The 20,876-nt window shown below is 34.1% G+C and overlaps 1 long non-coding RNA gene across 1 annotated transcript; it reads right to left on the reverse strand.

The window, feature by feature from the left end:
- Positions 1-7,499: 7,499 nt before the first annotated feature.
- Positions 7,500-9,489, reverse strand: LOC131660213 (uncharacterized). Its single transcript, XR_009300765.1, has 3 exons — positions 8,801-9,489; positions 7,961-8,724; positions 7,500-7,509 (listed from the first exon to the last, which is right to left on the reverse strand). It is a non-coding gene; the product is annotated as an uncharacterized LOC131660213 (long non-coding RNA).
- Positions 9,490-20,876: the final 11,387 nt, after the last annotated feature.

Consider the following 20,876-nt stretch of genomic DNA (forward strand, 5'->3'; position numbering starts at 1 on the left):
AGAATCTCCATTTTAACTGCCCAAAAATCATAGTTCTCTCCTTCAAATAGAGGAACTTTGACATTGCTGTAAGTTGCGGAAGGGTTGTTTGTAAAAGCCATAACTTTTGTTGTTTTTGTTGGGGCTGCAAGGATCTGCAGCTCTGATACCACTCTGTTGGTGGTATTCTAGAGGTGGTATGTTATAAATTATAATGTTACAGAATTCTGCAGAGGAAAACTGGTTTTTGACACTTTTTGCACTATACTTCCACTGGTGGAAGATATGCTTTAAAACTGCACTGGACACTTTTTTCACTATACTTCCACTGGTGGAAGATATGCTTTGAATATGCTATTTTACTGAATTCACCACCAACTGATATATCTTTCTTAACATTACAAAGCCTTTATATAGGCTTGAATCAAAACTGACTTAGAAGACAATAAGATGCTAATTAAGATGAGGACTCTTTGGTTCTCTCAATCTTAATGATACAATTCTAACATAACTCTAAATAAAGACAGTAATTATATTATGATGGTTACAACTCTTTTGCACTTCTTTCATAATGCTTACTCATAGTGGTGGTTACAACACATTAATTTTAACAGAAATTTATAATTACCTCGGGAAGTTTTCTTCGACAGTTGAAACTAGCTTTATCACTAGTTTCTTTCACCGATGCAGTATTGCACTTTTCTCTCATATACATATCTTTATCTCTTTGCAATTCAGAGACTTGTGCTTGCAATTCTTGCAATTTTTGCAACACTTCTTGATTGGTAGGATTTCTTCTCCTAGGATGCTTGTAAAAAGAGGCTGGAGTCACACCATGACCCTTACCCCTCACCCGACCGGGATACTCAGGAGCATCTAGTGCTCTACTAAGTACGCTCCTATCATCCTGGTCCTCACCGGTGGACACCGATTGCGACAAGGTCTCCTGTAATTCATTTACATTTCAATAATTATTAGTGGAGATAAAAAATCATTTATATATTAAAAAACATTTGATTTAATTAAAGACACAGTATTATACTTACACATTCAGTATAAACTCTCTGAACATCGGGATCGACAACTTGATTCTTGTCCACACGAGCTTCCTTCCACAACACATGTACAGGAAGTGAAGTTTCCTCACTTTTAGTCTCCTCTAACTATGCATTGACACAAATGATAAAATCGTCAAATAAAACACATTTAACAATTAATTAAAACGCATTTCTATTTACTTACAATTTTATCCTCTAAGCGTGCATATCCCAAACGCCCTTTTTTGTATGGATACGCGGGTTTTGATGCTCTCGCACTATTTGTGACACTCCTTTTCTGAAAATCTTCATCTCTTTGATTTACAAACTCAACCCAATCTTTTTCATCAATGAAGATCTCATACTTTTTTGGCCGTCCCGGTGCCTCTTCAAGAAAGTTTCCATCTTTATCCTTTAGATAGGTGTTTGTCAAAAAAGCTTTCCACCCTCTATATCTTTTTCCGGCCAAACTAAGTATGTAGCGTCTACGCTCATCTGGTATGTCAAAAGTCCTCTGCAAAAAAACATACGCATAGTGTGTTAGTATAAGTAATTTAAACAATTTATCGTCAAGATAATAACAACAACCATATATGATATATACCTGAAGCTCGTCCCAAATCGCTTTTTTTTCGCATCCAACTCTTCGCTTTTCAGATTCCATTTAGCTACGGAGACTGGAATATGCATACGAACAAGTGTACCAATGTAGCTTGTCAACTTTGCAGAATTAGGACCAATTGGTTGGTTTTCAGAATTCCATTCCAAATGGTATACTAATCTTTGGTCTCTATGTCGAATGATTCCCTTCATAATGGTGATGCCTCGTGCAACTTCTTTTGCTTCAGTATCAGGTGGAGCATTTGTATCCGGGGCATCTCTTTCTTGAGCATCTCTTTCTTGTGAGTTTTCTTGTGAGTTTTCAGGTGGAGCATCTCTATCCGGAGCCATTGAACCTGTATCAAACAAACTAAAGCACATTAGTACACTATTAATAAGCTAACAATCTATACAAGTCAAATGGAAGTCAAACCATGCATGTACAAGTAAATCGGAAACGAAATCGGTACAAATCAAAATAAGCGTCAAAAAAGAAAGTTGTCGGAATTGAACGAAATTTACATGGCTATGGTAAAACGTCCCCACGGACTCAAAAATAAAGTCGGTTTTCCGAAATTTAGACCCTAAGCCCGACTTTTGATTACGGGCAGAAGCAAAACCGATAAAAAACAGTCCCGAAATGTAAAGATAAGTGCATGAGCAGCTCCGGAATCGTCAAAATAGTATAGTTACATGTAAAGAAGTCGACAAACGGATACATGGTTCAAAAGCTACGTACAAAACGAGAATATGCACCAAAATTGAATAAGTACTATACTATTGAATAAAACAATCGGTACAAATTGAATAAAGCAAATTAGTCGGAATATGTATACTATTACCTTTATCACTAACGTCTCTTTCTTTTCTTGTTAGGATTGTGTTCTACGCGTCTCTTAACAACGCGGACGGTTGGATTGATCCAAATACCCTCGTTATGATCATTTCTAGTACAAGATTCATTCTCATTTTGATCGTTTCTTGTACAAGATTCAATGCCAACACCAATATCACCTTGATCTTCAATGTTTTCATCAACTATTTTGTTAGATAAAAGCACTATAGACCATTTCGTACTTGTCGGATCATTGACATAGAACACTTGTTTAGCTTGAGAGGCTAGAATGAAAGGCTCATCTTTGTACCCTACCCTATTGAGATCCACTTGCAAAAATCCTGACTTATCCATTCGTATGCCACTATTATTTTCAACCCACTTGCAACCAAATACAGGAATCTGAAACTTCGCGTAATCAAACACCAAAATGCGCTCGATAACACCAAAATATGACAAATTTGAAAATTTCGGATTTAAGTCATTCGCACTTGATATGTGCATTGCTTCAGCTACCAAGGTAACACCACTATTTTGCAAAGTACTTTTATCATCCTGTTCTTTGGTATAAAATGTGTATCCATTAATTGCGTATGCGCCATAAGAAAACACAATTACACTTGGACCATAGGCTAAACATCTCAACCTTTCTGTTACTGAAGCAGGATCTGAACGATACTTTGAATAAATATGATCCCTAAACCACGGTATGAAACTTTGATTGTGCTCTCGTACTATCCAGTTCTCATTTCTATTTGGATTTAAATCTCGGAGAACAACCTTGTGCATTTCAACATAAGGCTCAACCTCAATCTCATTGTGCAGAACATACAAGTGTGCTTGATCCCGTTCGACCATTGATACTGTCACAACTTTATTTCCAATTAGCCTTTTTCCTTCTTTTTTTTCGACAATATGAGATTTGGGGAGTCCAATTGATTGAACATTTGACAGATATTCAGTACAAAACTCAACCGCTTCTTCAACAACGTATCGTTCGGCAATACAACCCTCCGGTCGACTTCTGTTTTTCACGTACCCTTTTAATATTTTCATATAACGTTCAGCAGGGTACATCCATCTCATATAAGCTAGTCCGCACAATTGTGTCTCTTTCACAAGATGAACGACTAGATGAACCATTATGTCAAAAAACGAGGGAGGAAAATACATTTCAAGATCACATAAAGTAACAACTATCTCTTTTTGCAATGTTGGTAAGATCGCGGGATCGACCACCTTACTGCAAATTGACCTGAAGAAGAAACACAGCTTAGTTATTGCGCTTCTTACTTTTTCTGGCAGAATAGAACGTATACCTATTGGTAAAAAATGTTCCATTATAACATGGCAATCATGCGTCTTCAAACTCTTTAACTTGAGGTCTTTCATGGACACAAGTCTTCTAATATCTGAAGAGTAGCCTTCTGGAACTTTAACTTCACTGAGGAACTTACACAATGTTTTCTTCTCCTTTCTAGATAGAGTGTAAACAGCAGGTGGCAGATATGTTCGTCTTCCTTTCGTCACGGGTCCCAATTCAGTTCTCATTCCCATGTTTACCATGTCCTTCCTTATGTTAAGGCCATCCTTAGACTTTCCTTGTATATTGAGTAACGTACCTATGACGCTGTCAAATACATTTTTTTCAATATGCATAACATCCAGGAAATGTCTTACGTACAACGACTTCCAATATGGAAGTTCAAAAAAAATTGACTTCTTCTTCCACCCACCCTTGACAAGTGAATGTGCAAAAGGCTTGCCAAACTGAGTGCTCATATCTTTCACCTTTTCAAAAATTTGATCACCTGACAAAAAAGGCGGGGTTGTACGATGTTCGGCCTTTCCATTGAATGCTTTTCTCCACCCATGGTAGTGATGATTAGAATTTAAGAATCTACGATGGCCGAGAAAGACATTCTTCTGACAAAGCTCCAATCGTGTCGTATCGGTTTCATCTTCACAAACAGGACACGCCTTTTGACCTTTATTGCTGTACCCGGATAGATTTCCGTATGCTGGAAAATCATTAATTGTTCCAAACAACATCGCCCTCAAGTTGAAACTTTCCTTCCTATACCCATTGTAAACCTCCACACCGTTCTCCCACAAAAACTTTAAATCTTCGATTAAGGGTGCCAAGTATACGTCTATGTCATTCCCTGGTTGTTTAGGCCCAGAAATTAGCATAGATAACATCATGTACTTACGCTTCATACATAGCCACGGAGGTAGGTTATAAATCATAAGAATCACAGGCCATGTGCTATGCGAGATACTTTGAATACCATGCGGATTCATTCCATCAGTAGACAATGACAACCGAAGGTTTCTTGCTTCTTTTCCAAATTCAGGATAATCAGTATCAACTTTCATCCATTGTGGTGAGTCTGCCGGATGTCGCAACTTTCCATCAATAATTCTTTCATCTGCATGCCAAGTCAAGTGTCTTGAATCGGTCTCACTACGATACATGCGTCTAAATCTCAGAATTATAGGAAAATACCATAAGACTTTAGCAGGAGACAACTTTTTCTTATATCGAGGGGCACCACATTTAGGACACTCATTCAACGCTGCATACTCGTTTCAAAACAAAACGCAATCGTTTGGACATGCATGTATCTTATCATAGCTCATGCCAATAGAGGACAACATCTTTTTGGCTTCATACATTCGATTGGGAAGAACATTATCCTTTGGTAGCATATCTTTCCTAAGGGCTAATAACTCTGTGAAACTTTTATCCGACCATCCATTGTCCGCCTTTAAGTTGTACAACTTTAACACCGCAGACAATCTTGTGAATTTTGAACAACCATCATACAACGGTTTCTCTGCATCGCTTACCAACCTCTCAAACATTTTGGGACAATCCTCAAGATCTTCTTCAAGCGCTTCTGCAATCTCTTCGACTCGATCGCAATCGTATGTGTCTGTGCAATCGTCGTTTGAAGCATACTTCCTATTACACCTCGACTCAGCATTCCCGTTACTTTTCTCACCATGCATTGTCCAACATGTATAACTTCTATCAATTCCAAACCGTAGTAAATGGGATGCCAACTTATTCCCGTCAACCTTACCCCCATAACAGCAACCCAAGCAAGGACACGACATTCGAAGCGGGTCTTCGGAGTGCGCAACCGCAAACTCAACGAATTCCCATACCCCTTTCTCGTACTCTTTCGACAATCGGTTTGAATTCATCCATGTCTTATCCATGTCTTAATTAAGCTAAACAAATGCTTCTTGGTTTCTCTATCAGGTACTAAGGAATTCTGTCAAGATAGTAAATAGCTATCATCATAATAGAATACCTAATTAGAATACCTAATCAGAATACCCGATTTCTTAAAGAAGACATTACCTTATTTCAAGGTAATATAAGTCCACAAACCAAAAAACTGGTTAAGAGACACTAAATTGATATTAAATAGAACCATAAACAATAAACTATAAGCAGAAAATAACAAACTATAAGCAAGAAGAAAGGGATAGTCACCTGAGTTAGACTTGATGTGGGAGATGGGTAGGTTTGAATCGGCGTTGTACAAGTAGAAACCAGAGACTTCAAAGTAACTGTAAAATTAAACACACACACACGATGCAGTTAAATACAAATATCATAAAAGTGAAGGAACTATATGCAAACTGTAGCACAAACTACAATGATTTTAGAAGTAGAAACCAGAGACTTCAAAGTAACTGTAAAAGTAACTGAACCACAATTAACAGAATAATAATAAACCCACAAAAAAACTCTTTGTTGTTTCAACATAAAAATAACACTTAGATTAAGAATAATATCGTCATACAAAAGCCTTATTATATAAAATTATGTATGGTTTCATTAAACAACCAAAATATTGAATCAAACAGAAGCCAGAAGCCAGAAGCCAAAAATAACACTTAAGTAGAAATTATCAAACCGGATACGCTCTCTATATACACATAAGTAGAAATTATCAAACCAGCTTGCAATTACCCATAACCAAATTCAAAAAATTCTAACTTCACTCATGTACCACAACCAAATAACCATCCATAAACCCATGAAATTGCCTTACTATAATTTCACCATTACTATAATAACCTTTAACCTTCATCACCATTGACATAAACTACACAAATGCATCACAAAACTAGAACTCACATCATCACTAAATAACAAAAACAAAAGAAAAGAGGAAGAGAAATTTTCCAGAATTCAGAGTTGGATTCAAAATCAAACGAACACATCATCAGAAAATACCTATTACTCATCACTATTTTTTAAACCCCTAATATAGATTTCTATAAAAACAGAAGCCAGAAGCAATCTAGTTTTCTGAATAAAATACCTATAAACACTAATCTTTCAAATATCAAAAACAGAACTATAAATCGTGTACCTTCGTCTTCTCTTCGTATTCGTTTTCTGGGCAGGGTTTCTTCTTCGTTCTAGCTTCGAATTCGTTTTCTGGGCAGGGTTTGTTCTTCGTTCTAGCTTCGTCTTCTCTTCAAATTCATTTTCTGGGCGGTTTTGAGGAGTTTTTATGGAGTTTCTATGGAGTTCTGGGAAGCGATGGTTCTTCGTAATGAAGTTCTGGGCAGCGATGGCAGTGAAAGAAATTAGGGATTATGAAACAGCTATTATTTTGATTTTAAAAATTTTAATTAACGAAACAGCTATGAAAGCGCTTTTAGAAAGCGCTCTGGTAGCCCTGCCTTTACCAGCGCTTTTTAGGGTAAAAGCGCTTTCGTACCCCCCCCCCCCCCCCCCCCCCCCCCCCCCCCTTTAAGAGCGCTTCTGAAAGCGCTTTCATAAGCCACCTATAAGAGCGCTTTTTGAAAGCGCTTTCGTACCCCCCTATAAGAGCGCTTTTTGAAAGCGCTTTCGTACCCCCCTTATAAGAGCGCTTTTAGAAAGCGCTTTCGTACCCCCCCCCCCTTTAAGAGCGCTTTTTTTGCGTGTTTTTATTTATTTTGTTTTTAGCGAAACCTATACCAGCGCTTTAGTAGGGGTGCTGCTAAAAGACAAATTTGGCATAGTGAACGGATCCCCTTATTCAGCTTATTTTGATAAAATTCAAAACGTAAATGAATGAATATGTCGCATAAATTGACTTCCTAGACAAGGGACATATGGCCGAATGAAGAATCAAAACATCTACATCAAAATACTCGAGCACCTGCCATGGAGCTACAACTACAAGTCCATTAAAATTTTGTTCTTGACATTACAGGTTTCAAGCTGTCAATAAGTAAGTCATCTGTTTGTTCAATTGGTTCTACTTTTAAGTGATTATCCAATGTTATTTTTAAATATAGAGGACTCAGGATTGACTCATACACGCGCACACACACAACACTAAGTCGGGCATTGAGATAAAAAAATTATGCTAACATCATAAGACAGTATAGTATCATCTACAATGTTATTTTATAAATAAAATAAGTATACCCTTTAGTACCGAAAGAAATCAATAATAGTAAAATAGAATAATAGGTATCACATTGAAACCTGTTGTATTTGGCAGTGGCACACCTCCCCTCAATTGTTTTCAGGCCATCAGCAGGCAATAACATCATAAGACATGGTAGATGTTAAATTCTAGTTAGAGGGAGAATACCACTCCCAAAGCCATTATTATAATGATTGTTACTAGTATGCGGTTATTCGTTTCATTCTCTCTATTCGATTTCAACCCAGTAACACCAGTTATACAAAAATGTATATTTTTTTTGTAGCTGTGGTTATACAATAATTAACCAACTTATATTATTTTTACCATCTCACTATCCAATTTCTACAACAAATATTCAATAAATAAAATTAAAAAAAAGTATAAACGCATGTATATACCAATGAACAAAACCACTCAATTGTTAAACCCTTACTAGTTCTACTGCATGAATCTCCACATCAAAAACTACATAAATAAAAACCAACTCAGATCCATAATATCAATGAAATTTCAACATAAACTCATTCAATCAATTCACTTTAACATGCGTTTATACTAACTCAATCAATCCATAATTTTATTTTTGTCATTCAAACAAGTCAATTGACAAAAATAAAATTATTGTTAGCCTTGAGACACAACAAATACAAGCACTGATGCTGAATATAAAGCGTACCACCCCAGGTATCTCAAGAACTTCTAGTTTAGGAACATACCTAGTCGGCTTGTCAAGTTCCAAATCAAACTCTCCAGTTTCCTACAGCATCAAAAATCCACAAAACCCCAAATGAATTAAACTCCAAAAGCCAAAACCTCGGCCCTGTTGGGACAAAGAATTTAAAATTCAGTGCTTACAACATAGTAACAAACACTTATCATATAATCAATTTTTATACCAAAAAGTCAAATAGTCTTCACATAGAGATTCTCATAGTGATCCTTATGAAAAGAAGTATCCGAATAACGGTTACCAATCCAAAGATTAACAGCTTTAGGCTCCGAACCAAACGCTTCGGTAGCCCAACCAATATGATCATCACAGTCTTTAGCAAGAGAAGAATACAGAACGAAAACAATCATTCTGCTGCTGCGCGTACGCAACACATTTCGACGGGTCAGAGGAATTGATGAGGCGAAGTGCGTCTGGGAACGAGACACTTTTGTTCTGCTGTAACTGTGGCAGAGACCAAGCTGTACCTTTTCCAAATCTCATGGCTACAAAATTCAAAAGAAACGAAGCCTGACACCTCTTGAAATTTCTGAGCTCATGAAGTTATGTTAAAACAAGTTAGTGATAACCTAGTAGTGATAACTAGTTTAATATACTTGGTACTTGTTTTGTAATTTTTGAGTTAGTTGATTTTGGATACAAGTTAGATACTTTCTGCTAGGGCAAGACAAAAAGTCTGACCCGTCCACGACTTGTAAAACCCGAACCAAAAACACCTTACTGGATTGGCACAAATCGGGTGTCATGTTACAAGGGTGATTCATTTGGATTCAAATGGTTTTTCATGAGCGACATCAAATATGATTTCGAGACCCAGTGAAATCCATAACTAAGTGTAGCCTAAATAATAATGCCTTAGTGTTTTGCTTTGGGAATTGCTTAAGGACCCTAAGGATTGTTTCTCCACTCTAGTGAAAATCTATAACTATCCCTAAAATTAAAAAATGCATTTGTGGGTGCACCCCAATCACATTTATTTTTGAGTCGGGCCTAAGGCTGTCAAAAAAGATACAGAAATACATCTTCGTGTAACTTACACAGATGCATCTCCATACTCTAATTTAATCAAAAAGATGCTAGAGTCTTTTCTCCTTCCTCACTTCTAGAAATACTCTCCGAAAACACAAACTCGCAAAACTCTAAAAACCTCTCAACTCTCAAACTCTCTCAATTCACAGTCTCTCAAATTCATTCGACTCACTTCAAAGTTTATACCATCAATATTCAATCCATCAAAGAGCCCACTCAAGATCAAACTAAACTCATGTTTGGTAAGTTTTTGATTTTTCTATACTTTTGATTTATTTATATAAACATTTGTAGAAGTTGAGCATTAGATTAAGTAATAGGTAGTTTAGTTATGTTATTTAAATGAGCAATGTGTGTGATAAGTAGTTTAAATGATCAATGCATTTTTTTTTCCGATGTTGGAATGGATTGCATTTCCGCCATTTTATTCATCTGAGTTGCAGAACATTATGAAAATGCATCTCCAAATTTTTTCAACATTTTGATTTCTAGAATTCGGTGATACATTTCCGAATTTTTCTAATTGCATTGTTAGGCTTAATTTCATTCTGTTTCGTCTATATAATGCTTGTGTGGTTTAATTATAAGCATTATGATTGATAACCAAGATAGATTGAGGATAATAGAGTTGTGTAATATACATCGGTTAAGTGGGAAAGATCTCAATCATCGCACGCATCGGTCGGTTCCAGTTAATTTGATGAAAAAGCGCTAACTTCTAGGGTTTATGCGTCTCCGCCTTCTTCTTTTTTATTATTTAATTTAAATTTTCGCACTAATTAAATAAGCATTTTTTTAAATAGTCAATTTTCACTTTTATGCATTTTTTAGTCAAAAAATCACCAAAAATCATAAAATATTCAAAAAATTCAAAAAAAGAAGTTTTTAATCCTAATTTTCGTTTTTCTTTTAATTTTTTTTAAATATTAATTTTTAATTGTAATTCATTATTTTATGCATTTTATAGCTAAAAAAATCAAAAATTAAATAGTACTTTTTGCTTAGCTTTTGGCCCAAGTCAATTGGCATTAAAATTTATTTGATTTGATTCTCCCTAATTTTAGATAAAATCAAAATAAATAATTTTGTTATGTCAATAGTATTAATGTTAATTTATTTTTTCCTTTTTTATTTTAACCTAACTTTACACTATAAATTGAGTCACTTTGTACACTTTTAAAAAACTAACAATTACCAATTTTTCAATTCACTCTCTCACAACTAAACCCTTTTTTAACACCTTCAACCTCATTCTCCATTCCTAATTTCTACACTATACTGACATTTTTTACATACTTTTCTTCAATCTCTTTTCTTTCAAGAGTCTCTTCAATATCTTTTGTTTTTTTTTTTCTTGGTTCATGGCCAATGATTTCCTATGAGGCCTCCTCTTTTATTTTATAGAAAAAACCTTTTCTAAATCTTTTTATCAAAACTAAAAACAAACATTTTCTTTTCAAAAACCTTTTGGCCAATGATGATACCTGAGGCCTGTTTTTTAAAATCATTGTTTTGGCCATTGTTGCTACATTTTAGTTTAAATTTATGTTTTTACAATCATAATCTTTTTTTTAACCCTTCTTTTAGCCATGATGTAACTTTCTGAACCTTTCTTTATTTCTTAAGGAAATTGTAGATTATATGAGGTCAAACCCTTTTATAATATTTTTTTATTTTATTATTATAACTATTATCATTACTAACCTTTTTTTTATTATAATAATAATTATTATTAATATGTTAATTGCTTCTATTATTATTATTATATTATTGTTATTATTACCATTATATTATTATTATTTTTATTATATTATTATTATTACTATTATTATTATTATTCTTATTCTTATTATTATCCTATTTTTGCAGGTACTTCCTTTGACTAAAGAGAAGCGGTGCGGGAATATGGGTTTACCATTGTTAGGGCATAAAGCTTTTGCCTCTTCGAAAACCCCATTGGCATCCCATGGACCTCCAACCACACCATATCAGATCAAATCTTGGTTTTTCTTTAATTCATTTTTCCAATTATTGGTTTATTGTTTTATTATTTAAATTTTCACTAAAATCTTAATCTTTTTTTCTCAAACCATAAAATTCATGTTATTTTCATAAATCACTCTAAAAATATTTTTTATTAAATTAATTTTGTTTTTTATTATTTAAATTAATAATTTAGAGTAATATTAATTTTTAGGTTTAAATAATTAATTTTTTAAATTTAGGTTAATTCAACAATAACATTTTTAGACTTAGGTTAATTTAATCAAATTAGGATTTTTAGGATAATTTATTTTTAGGTTTTCTAACCCTGATTTTATTTTTTTGGCTAACTATGTTTCATTATAACTATTAATTATTAGTTTCTCTAACCATTTTAATTTTTGATCTGTTACCTTATAATTGATGAGGTTTTTTTTATTGCGTGATTCTTTTCTCATCTCTTATTCTAGTGTATGTCGCATGCCTTTAATTTGTTCGGTTATTTATTTTTTTGCCATTTAAATTCTAGAAAATGTGTATAGGCTTGCAAGGTTTTTTGTAATAGTTTAGCTTTATTTCCTGCCCTTATTTTCTGTACATTATAACTGCTTATTTTCATTAACTGCGTGGTTAGTAATTTAGGGAGTGACAACAGTTAATAAATTTAGTTTGCATAATACAAGATAAATATCTGAATATAATCACGTGATTGTTGCACCAACACACCTTTAGGGTAATTCCTCTTATGTTGCCTTCGATCAAAAATAGTCAAGTCCCTCGGATACGAGGATGCCTTAGCAAATGTTGCCCTCAGTTCATTATCATCATCAAAGATCATAAGTCCCTTCGATGTTGCCTACAAATGTATATGATCTTGTCTCGCGAGGTTGCCTACGATAAGATGATGACGGTCCCTTTCGAATGCTAAGGTATCCTCATTTGTTGCCTAAAATGACTATTATATCTTTCCTTGAGACTTCCTACCCTCTTTATGATATGGATAGCCTTATGGCGAACGATAATTCTCGATGACCCTTTTCAAATCCAATGAAAATACTACCTACCCTTCTTATGGTATGGATAGCCCTTTCAAACAAAAATCTTAAAGAACAGAAAAACACTAAACTTAGGGTAGGTGATTTTAATTCCTTGCTCACAACAACTTTCAAATTACTTTTCACACCTTTTTTTTCAAATCAATTAAAAAAGGCTACGCTTATTTATAAGCTAAAGTCCTTATTCAAATCCTTTTCCTATTCACACACTACACTTCAAACATTTTGAAAACAAAAAGTGAGCTAAGAAATTAAGAGCCCATGGATAACCATGGATACAAAGGGTGCTTACACCTTCCCTTTGTATAACCTACCCCCCGAACTCAAAGTCTTTTTAAAAAGGTCTTTTTCTGTTCTTTTAGCCTTTCCAATTGGATAAAATAAAAGTCGGTGGCGACTCTTGCTATCAGTAACATTTCAAAAAGTCAGTTCTCCCATCGTATTACAATGGGGTTAAAACTAAACCTTCATTTATTTGTATGTTGTTTTTGAGGAAATTCATTTCTTAGTATGTTGATTGTATATGGTGTGCCCTAAAAGGCAGTTTACTGTAGTAAACCAATAAATAATTTACACATTTATGAAAAGTAACAGCTTGTAATAGCTTGTAACAATCTGCTTATTATCCATTCACTCTGAACTATATATTGCCACATCTTGTAAGTGTAACAACACCAGAAAATTTTCCATAATTTTCAATACATGTACATAACCATTGTACATAACAACATACATAACAGTACCAGATTTTTTGTAATTGTAATACATAACATGTAACTTGTAATAACTTGTACATTGTACACAACCATACCAGAAATTTTTCCATTGTAATAATAACATACATAACACTACTAGAATTTTGATCATAACTTGACTAGGGATGGCAATGGGCAGGGTTTGGGCAGGGTACTATAGTACCCATCCCCATACCCGCAGTTTAAAAAAATCCCCGTACCCGGGCCCAAACCCGCGTGGGTATCAATATTCATGTCCGTACCCGTACCCTGTGGGTACCTCGATGCCCATACCCGTACCCGTTTACCCGCATTTATAGTAAAATTAAATCGTTTAATTGCAAAATTTCATATAATTTAAGTCTTTTTAACAATATTAAAAAAAATATGTATGTTATTGTTGAGTTAAGAAACAAATAAACACTTTTATTAAAATGTATAATGATTTAATAGCGTTATATTTTTAAAAAAATTTAGAATCATTCATTTTTATATAATAATATAAATGACATTATAGAAATATGTAGTATGGGTATGGGGCGGGTTGGGTAGTAAGGTACCCGTGCCCGCACCCATACCCGCATATCTTAATGGGTAATTACCCGTGCCCGTGCCCATACCCATTTTTATGGGTATTTACCCTACCCGATATGGGGTTTTTTGTGGGTACCCACTGGGGATGGGCCAAATTGCCATCCCTAAACTTGACCATAATAGCACCGTAACTAATAGAACCATAATTTTGGGCATCTCAAAAAACATAATAGCCTAATTACAAAAGAGTTTGGTCATTACAAAAGAGATAACACTATAGAATAACTATTCTTGGGTTGATGGCGGTGGTTGTGATCCTCCTTCAATAACCGTTTGTCCAGCCTTTTTTTTTTCTGCCTTTTTATTACCATCTTTGGGAATCGCTCTCTCTGCTGCTCTTTTCCTTTTACATGTTCGCTTGTTATGGCCAAAGTTACCGCATTTCTTGCACTTGACAGTTTGAATACTTCTAGGTAGTGTACTTCTGTTGCTCGGTTCATCATTTGCCTTGTTGCGATTCTTCTTTGGACGACCGATAGACCTCCACATGACTGGTGGGTTGATTGGGTTAGAAACAGTAGTAGACCATAGTTGTGGGCCATTGGTTGGCATAACGATATGGCCATAAGTAGCCAACATAGTAGACTTTCTGATTACAAAAAAACCATGCATTAGTAACTTAACATGTTATGTCAAAATAAAATACTATAAGAAGACGTTACCGATAGTACGATGAAACAAAATCTTCGGGATCCTTCTTGGTATACCATATGCTAGAGATAGCATGGAAACACGATATTCTGGTTAAATCCCACCTCCTACAACCACACTTCTTATGCAACAAGTTAACAAAATACCTCTCACCTCCTTCTTAAGTCCCTTTTGGTTTTTCCAAGATATTTTGAACGTTAGGACTTGTTACACCTTTGAACCTACCTAATCTCTCCTTTTGGATTGAAATTCGACCAATTATGTAATGTTTGATTCCCTCAAGCAGTGAAATTATTGGTTTGTCTCTATATTCCAATATTGCTCGATTAAAAGCTTCACACATGTTGTTGACTTGCAAATTGCACTCCGTGTTTGTTTTGAAATGCGATCTACTCCAACATGCAGCAGGTACATCTATCATGTCCTTCCAAGTGTTTGGGTTGAGCTCTTTCATCAAATTAATTGCTCTTTCCCATCCAGGTATTGTTGTGGCCCTAGCTTCTCTCCATAAAGCTTCCTTCATGACTATCCCAGGATTTGTTTCCTCCAATTGCCATACAAGTGTTTGATCCATAACCTGTGTTCAACATGTTGGCTTGTTTCTAGAATAGCCGGCACCAAACCTTGTGTACAAGTGTTTAACACATATTGTAATTTTAAGACATATGTAAGTTATTCGTAATTTTAAGACATAATGTAACAATATTAACTAACCTTCTGTTGATCAGATATCAAGTCGTAATCCATGTGTTGGATGGACTACAAGTCTTCAAGTAACAACTTAAGGAACCATTGCCAAGAGTCTTTTGTTTCCGCTTCCACGACGGCATAAGCGATTGGATAAATCTTGTTATTTCCATCCTTATCAACAACACCTATTAACTGACCTCTAAATTCCCCTTTTAGGAAACAAGCATCCAACCCAATTAAAGACCTACAAGTGGTTGCAAACGTTGCCTTACAACATTCTAAGCATATATATATATATATTCGTTCAAAAACAGGTCCAGATTCTGAATCAGCACACTTAATTTTGATAGTAGAGTTTGGATTTGACTTTAACAACTCCTCAGCATAACTCATAAGATGGTTGAACTGTTCATGACCTGCACCTTGAATCAATTCTATAGCTTTTCTCTTGGCTCTATAAGCTTGATGGCTTGACAACTTCACCCCCATCTCCTAACACCTTCTACAATCAACCCTTTAGTTTTCATGTCAGGAGTGTGCCTCAATGTATCCACAAATTTGTGAGCTAACCATTATGTTGTCGCTTGTCTATTCTTAGGTGTCTTGTAACAAGTATGTTCATTGGTGAAACTAACTAATTATCAAAATTGGTTGGCAGACCTCATTCTAAACCTAATATGAAATGGATAACCTTCAATGAGTTTGACAACCACTATCTTCTTGTCATTTTCTTGATTTCAATATTCTTATTCTTCTCTATAGCAAACTCCTCTATGACATCTTTGATTTTCACTTTATCCTTAAACATCATCCTTACTTCTAGTTTTGTAGTTTCTTTAAAAGTTGGAAAATTTTCCATATAAACTTCGTCATCACTATCCGATGGAGTATGAAGCACATCCAAATCACAACTCTCATTATCAGAAAAATCATGCATCGTTGAAGGTTTTTTTGTTGTAACCGTGGGGAGAATTATTTTCCAATTAACAATAACAGCAGGACCTAAATCCAACTCACCTAAGTCAGCTTCATCATCTTCCTCATCATCCTCATTTCTCATGCTATAATCTGGATCTGTTTCACTGTCTTCATTAGTAACCTCAACATTTTCTTCTACATTAACCTCCACATTTTCTTCTTCACTAACTTCCTCATTAGTAACATCAATATTTTCCTCCATATTTTCTCCTTCGCCATTAAGCTCCACATTTTCCTTAACATTTACCTCCACACTTTCCTTAACATTTTGTTATACGTTTGCTCCCTCACCATTAACCTCCACACTTTCTCCTCAAAAATAACATCATCAATAGAAATTTCTTCAACTTTGTGTTCAACATAGATGTCGATGAGTTTAAATCCTCTAGCAGCTTCCACTAACCTTAACACATCGTTGTCACTATTTAGAGGCCGAAGTCCACGTGAGAAGGAATAGTTGGGTTCCAATACCACAAGCACTTTAGGTTACAATACCCCTCAGCTTTGACCAATTCTTCAATTTGCATATAGGATAGAAAATCCACATCCAGTCCCAATCCACTTCAGTAACAAACTCACCAACATATAACTTGATTGGATTATCTACGAAATGGCCCCGATGATGTAACCTAAGTCTGACAAGTTGGGTTTCGGGTGGCCTGCAATAGAATATGAAAGATTCAGAAATTTCAGAATAAACAATGACCACATTATAGTTTCACAACAATTTAGGGACCACAACAATTTCAGAAAGAAATTAGGGACCACATTACAGTTTCGCAAAAATTATGACCACAACAATTTCAGAAAGAAATTAGGGACCACATTACAGTTTCGCAGAAATTAGGAACCACAACAGTTTCAGTAAGAAATTTCAGAGACCACAAGCAAATTGCAGAAACACAATAAATTGGACATACAAACTTGGGAGCACAAGAGCCACAACAAATTGCACAGAAAACGATCGCATAGAAAAAATGACTAATTTACTTACCTCGAAATGTAGCTTGCGTTTGCCATACCAATTGACTCAGAAACTGAATCGATGAAAGTTGGGTTTATCGTGTGCTTGTGTTCATCGTGGGTGATAGGTTTTATTCGTTAGGGTTCATATTGGGTACTGAGTTCTTCGTGGGTGATGGAATGCTTTTGTTCCTCTTGTTTTGACAATAATGTTGGTAAAACATATGGTAACTATTTAATTGATAAAATATTTAATTCAATTCTATTTAAATTAAATAGTAAATATAGTCATATATAATGTTTAATGGATTAAAATGATGTGGAATAAATCTTACATTCCAGCTCAACAAAAAATGTGCCATGTCACCTAAAATAGGCACCAGATTTGGAGGGGGATCAAAATTCACATGAAAACTTAAAAAAGGGACAAAAATAGTGGTTTTTAAAGTAGGGGGGCCAAAATAAAAAAAAATATACTAAATAAGGGGACCAAAGTTGCAATTAAGTCATATTTTTTACACATGACTAAAAATGATATAAGTCAAACTAAAAATGATTATATATATTTTTCTAAAATAACTACACTTTTTCCTAAATTAATTTATAATATTTTAAATTTATAGGCTAAAATTACTATAAAACTAAATCATTTTTATCTATAATTTACAAAAATAAAATAAAATTAAACATGTTAAAATAATTAAACTCATATTTTTATAATTTTTAAAAAAAATTCTAATGTCAGAATTACCCATATAATAAAATAATACTATTTTAAAAAGAAAATGGTAATGTTTATATATAATATTTAGTTAAAATTTATTTCTATTAATTTATTTTTGTAATTTATATTTTATTATACTTCAATTTTTTACATTTTAAATTATATATCATCAATTTCCTTACCTATAGCTGCTTGTCAGATTTTTATCTATGTCTTCTTGTATGCTACTAATATACAATATCAACATAATACAACAATGTAAAGCTGAATGTGGCCATGTGAATGAAGGTGTGACACAATTTAACTAGATTCAACCTTAATTAACAATACTTTAAAGAAAAATGTGAAATAACTAGGTAGAAGAAAATCAATCACGTACTGTCTGCCATTGCAAAAGCATGGCAAACACATAATGTTGTTTATATCACAAGTGGCAATAGTTAATTTTGTACTTTTTGTGTTTGAAATTATATCAAGATGCACCTGATTTAAGTAAAAGTCGTTAAACATGTGCAATGATGAGATTTAGAGATATTGATTAAATTCGACAGAAATGATATTACCGTTTGAGAGTGACAATTGTGGCTTATCAAAATCTTCATGCTTGGTATGCTTTTGAAATAACTTTAGGTTTTCACGTCTAGGGTCTCTTTTTAGTTACCATTCCCTTCTAAAGTCATCATGATCTCTTGCATTACGTTCAAGACAATGACTACCAACAGCATAAAGGCTATTTTAAGACGTGTAGAGTTTATTTATTTTTTAATTTTAGTTAAAATTAAGTGTATTAAAAAACTTCTAATTGAAAAGTAATATGGACATATAAAAATTTATGGAATAAAATCTAGATAACGGGAGTAGGATTCGATCTAAATCTGAATATATTTAACATGAGTCAAGGAGGATATAGAGTTTTATCTTAACGATTGAGTTTGGCAAACATGTGTAATTTATGTGTATGTTGTTATTGATAATTGGAGCGGACACAGTTTTTTTAATCACTTTGCCTTTATAGACTTTGTGTCTTGGGGATGTAAATTGTTATAAATATTATAGTTTTGTGTATACATCATATTATTGATCTTGACTCGCTTACTTAGAATCTCGTGAGATGCATGGAAGATTTTAAATAGGGGTTCAAGAAGTAAAAACATGTTCTCGCCACGTTTGAAGATTTTCTCATATGCGAGTCACCCACCACAATCTTTAATTGAGCAGACCCGTACTGATTAAGATCAAGAAAATAGTCTCAAGCAAGACTCTGCACGACTCACTAGATCATAAAAGGTTATATATTTATCTCAAGGACTAGGTTAAAGGACCACACACGTATCATCTTGCTGGACACATCAGAGGTAGGGTCTATATTGTTGTTAGGAGTTATATATGAAGCCCAACAAACTTATTAGAGAAAGAAGAAAATCATTTTTTCTTGAGAGAAAAAATGTTAAGGTGGTGAATTTAGTACTATATATTCATCACTACTTTAGTACCATTATGCTTAGAAAACCCTAGCTATTAAAAGTGTATTATTCATGATGTTAGTGTAGTGGCGGGAAAAATTGAGATTAAACTATTGATTAACTTAGCTCAAAAATAATTACAAGAGTCGCCGTCGATCTTTATTGTATCCAAAGGAATGAGAAAAGAACGAATAAAACCCACAAAAGTTTTAAAACAAAACTAATAAAAAGAGAGATCAAGGTATGGGGGTTGGTTATGCAAGGGGAAGGCGTTAACACCCCTCACATCAATGGTACTCCATAGGAACCTCTTGAAAATCTATGTTAGCTTAAAACCAAGTTGTTTGCAAAAAGATGGTAGAGATGAGAAAATAAATTGTTTTTATGATTTTTGTTTAACAAGACTTCAAGAGTCGTATGCCTATGTACCAACCAAGTGCAATGAAGGATCAAAACCTCGTAGTTCATGGTAACAATAACAAAAGGATTTGTTTTGATTGTTTTTAATGAAAAGACATGTCGTCGTATTCGAGTGGAAAACTCAACTTACTACCCACAATTATGAGGAAGGAGGATTTGCATCATCTTGATGGAGAATTTTGTTGGATTTAATCAACAAGGAAATTCTCAACATACAAGTGGAAAATGTTAATCACTTCTTAACATTCTTTGAGAAAATGTTTTTTAAAAGAAAAGTGCACAAAAAATTTGAATGAGTTTGATGTTTTTTTTTTGAATTTTTTAAATGAGTTTTGATATACTTAAGTTGTCTTAGCATTTTTTAAGAAAATGTTTGAAAATCAGGTGACAAACTCAAGGTTTATTTTGAAAGTGGTTCAAGTTTGAAAACAAGAAGGTTTTGAAAGTTTAAGAAATGAGGAGGAGATGAAGAAACTATCCTAAAGCATAAAGTAAAAGATAGGCAAAGAAAGATCTAGCCACCCAAGAACCAAGCACTTGACGATAAATTAAAATGAGCCTCTTTCCCTTGGATTGAACCATATATAGAGCATCAGATATAGCAAGACCATAAGCAGATGAAAATCCAAAGCATCAGATAAATTCAAGGCATCAAGTTAAGTCACATGCATCATATGAACTAGAATCCCCCAAATAAGTTCCAATCACTACAAAAAAAATGTGTAAATTATGGCAGCTAATTTAAGATAATTGTGGCGGCCGCTATGTAAATTATGGCGGTTTTAATATAAACGTCGTGACAACCGCCATCTTAACCTTAGTTTAAAATGGTGATTTTTTATTGAAAATAGTGGCGGTTTGAAACACCACAATTTTCACGATTAAACAAATTTCATTATATAGTGTGTCATTTGAAACCGCCATAATACACAAAACTCTACGTAAATTTTAACTTCCA

Source organism: Vicia villosa, linkage group LG3 (assembly GCF_029867415.1).
Source record: "Vicia villosa cultivar HV-30 ecotype Madison, WI linkage group LG3, Vvil1.0, whole genome shotgun sequence".
NCBI lineage: Eukaryota > Viridiplantae > Streptophyta > Magnoliopsida > Fabales > Fabaceae > Vicia > Vicia villosa.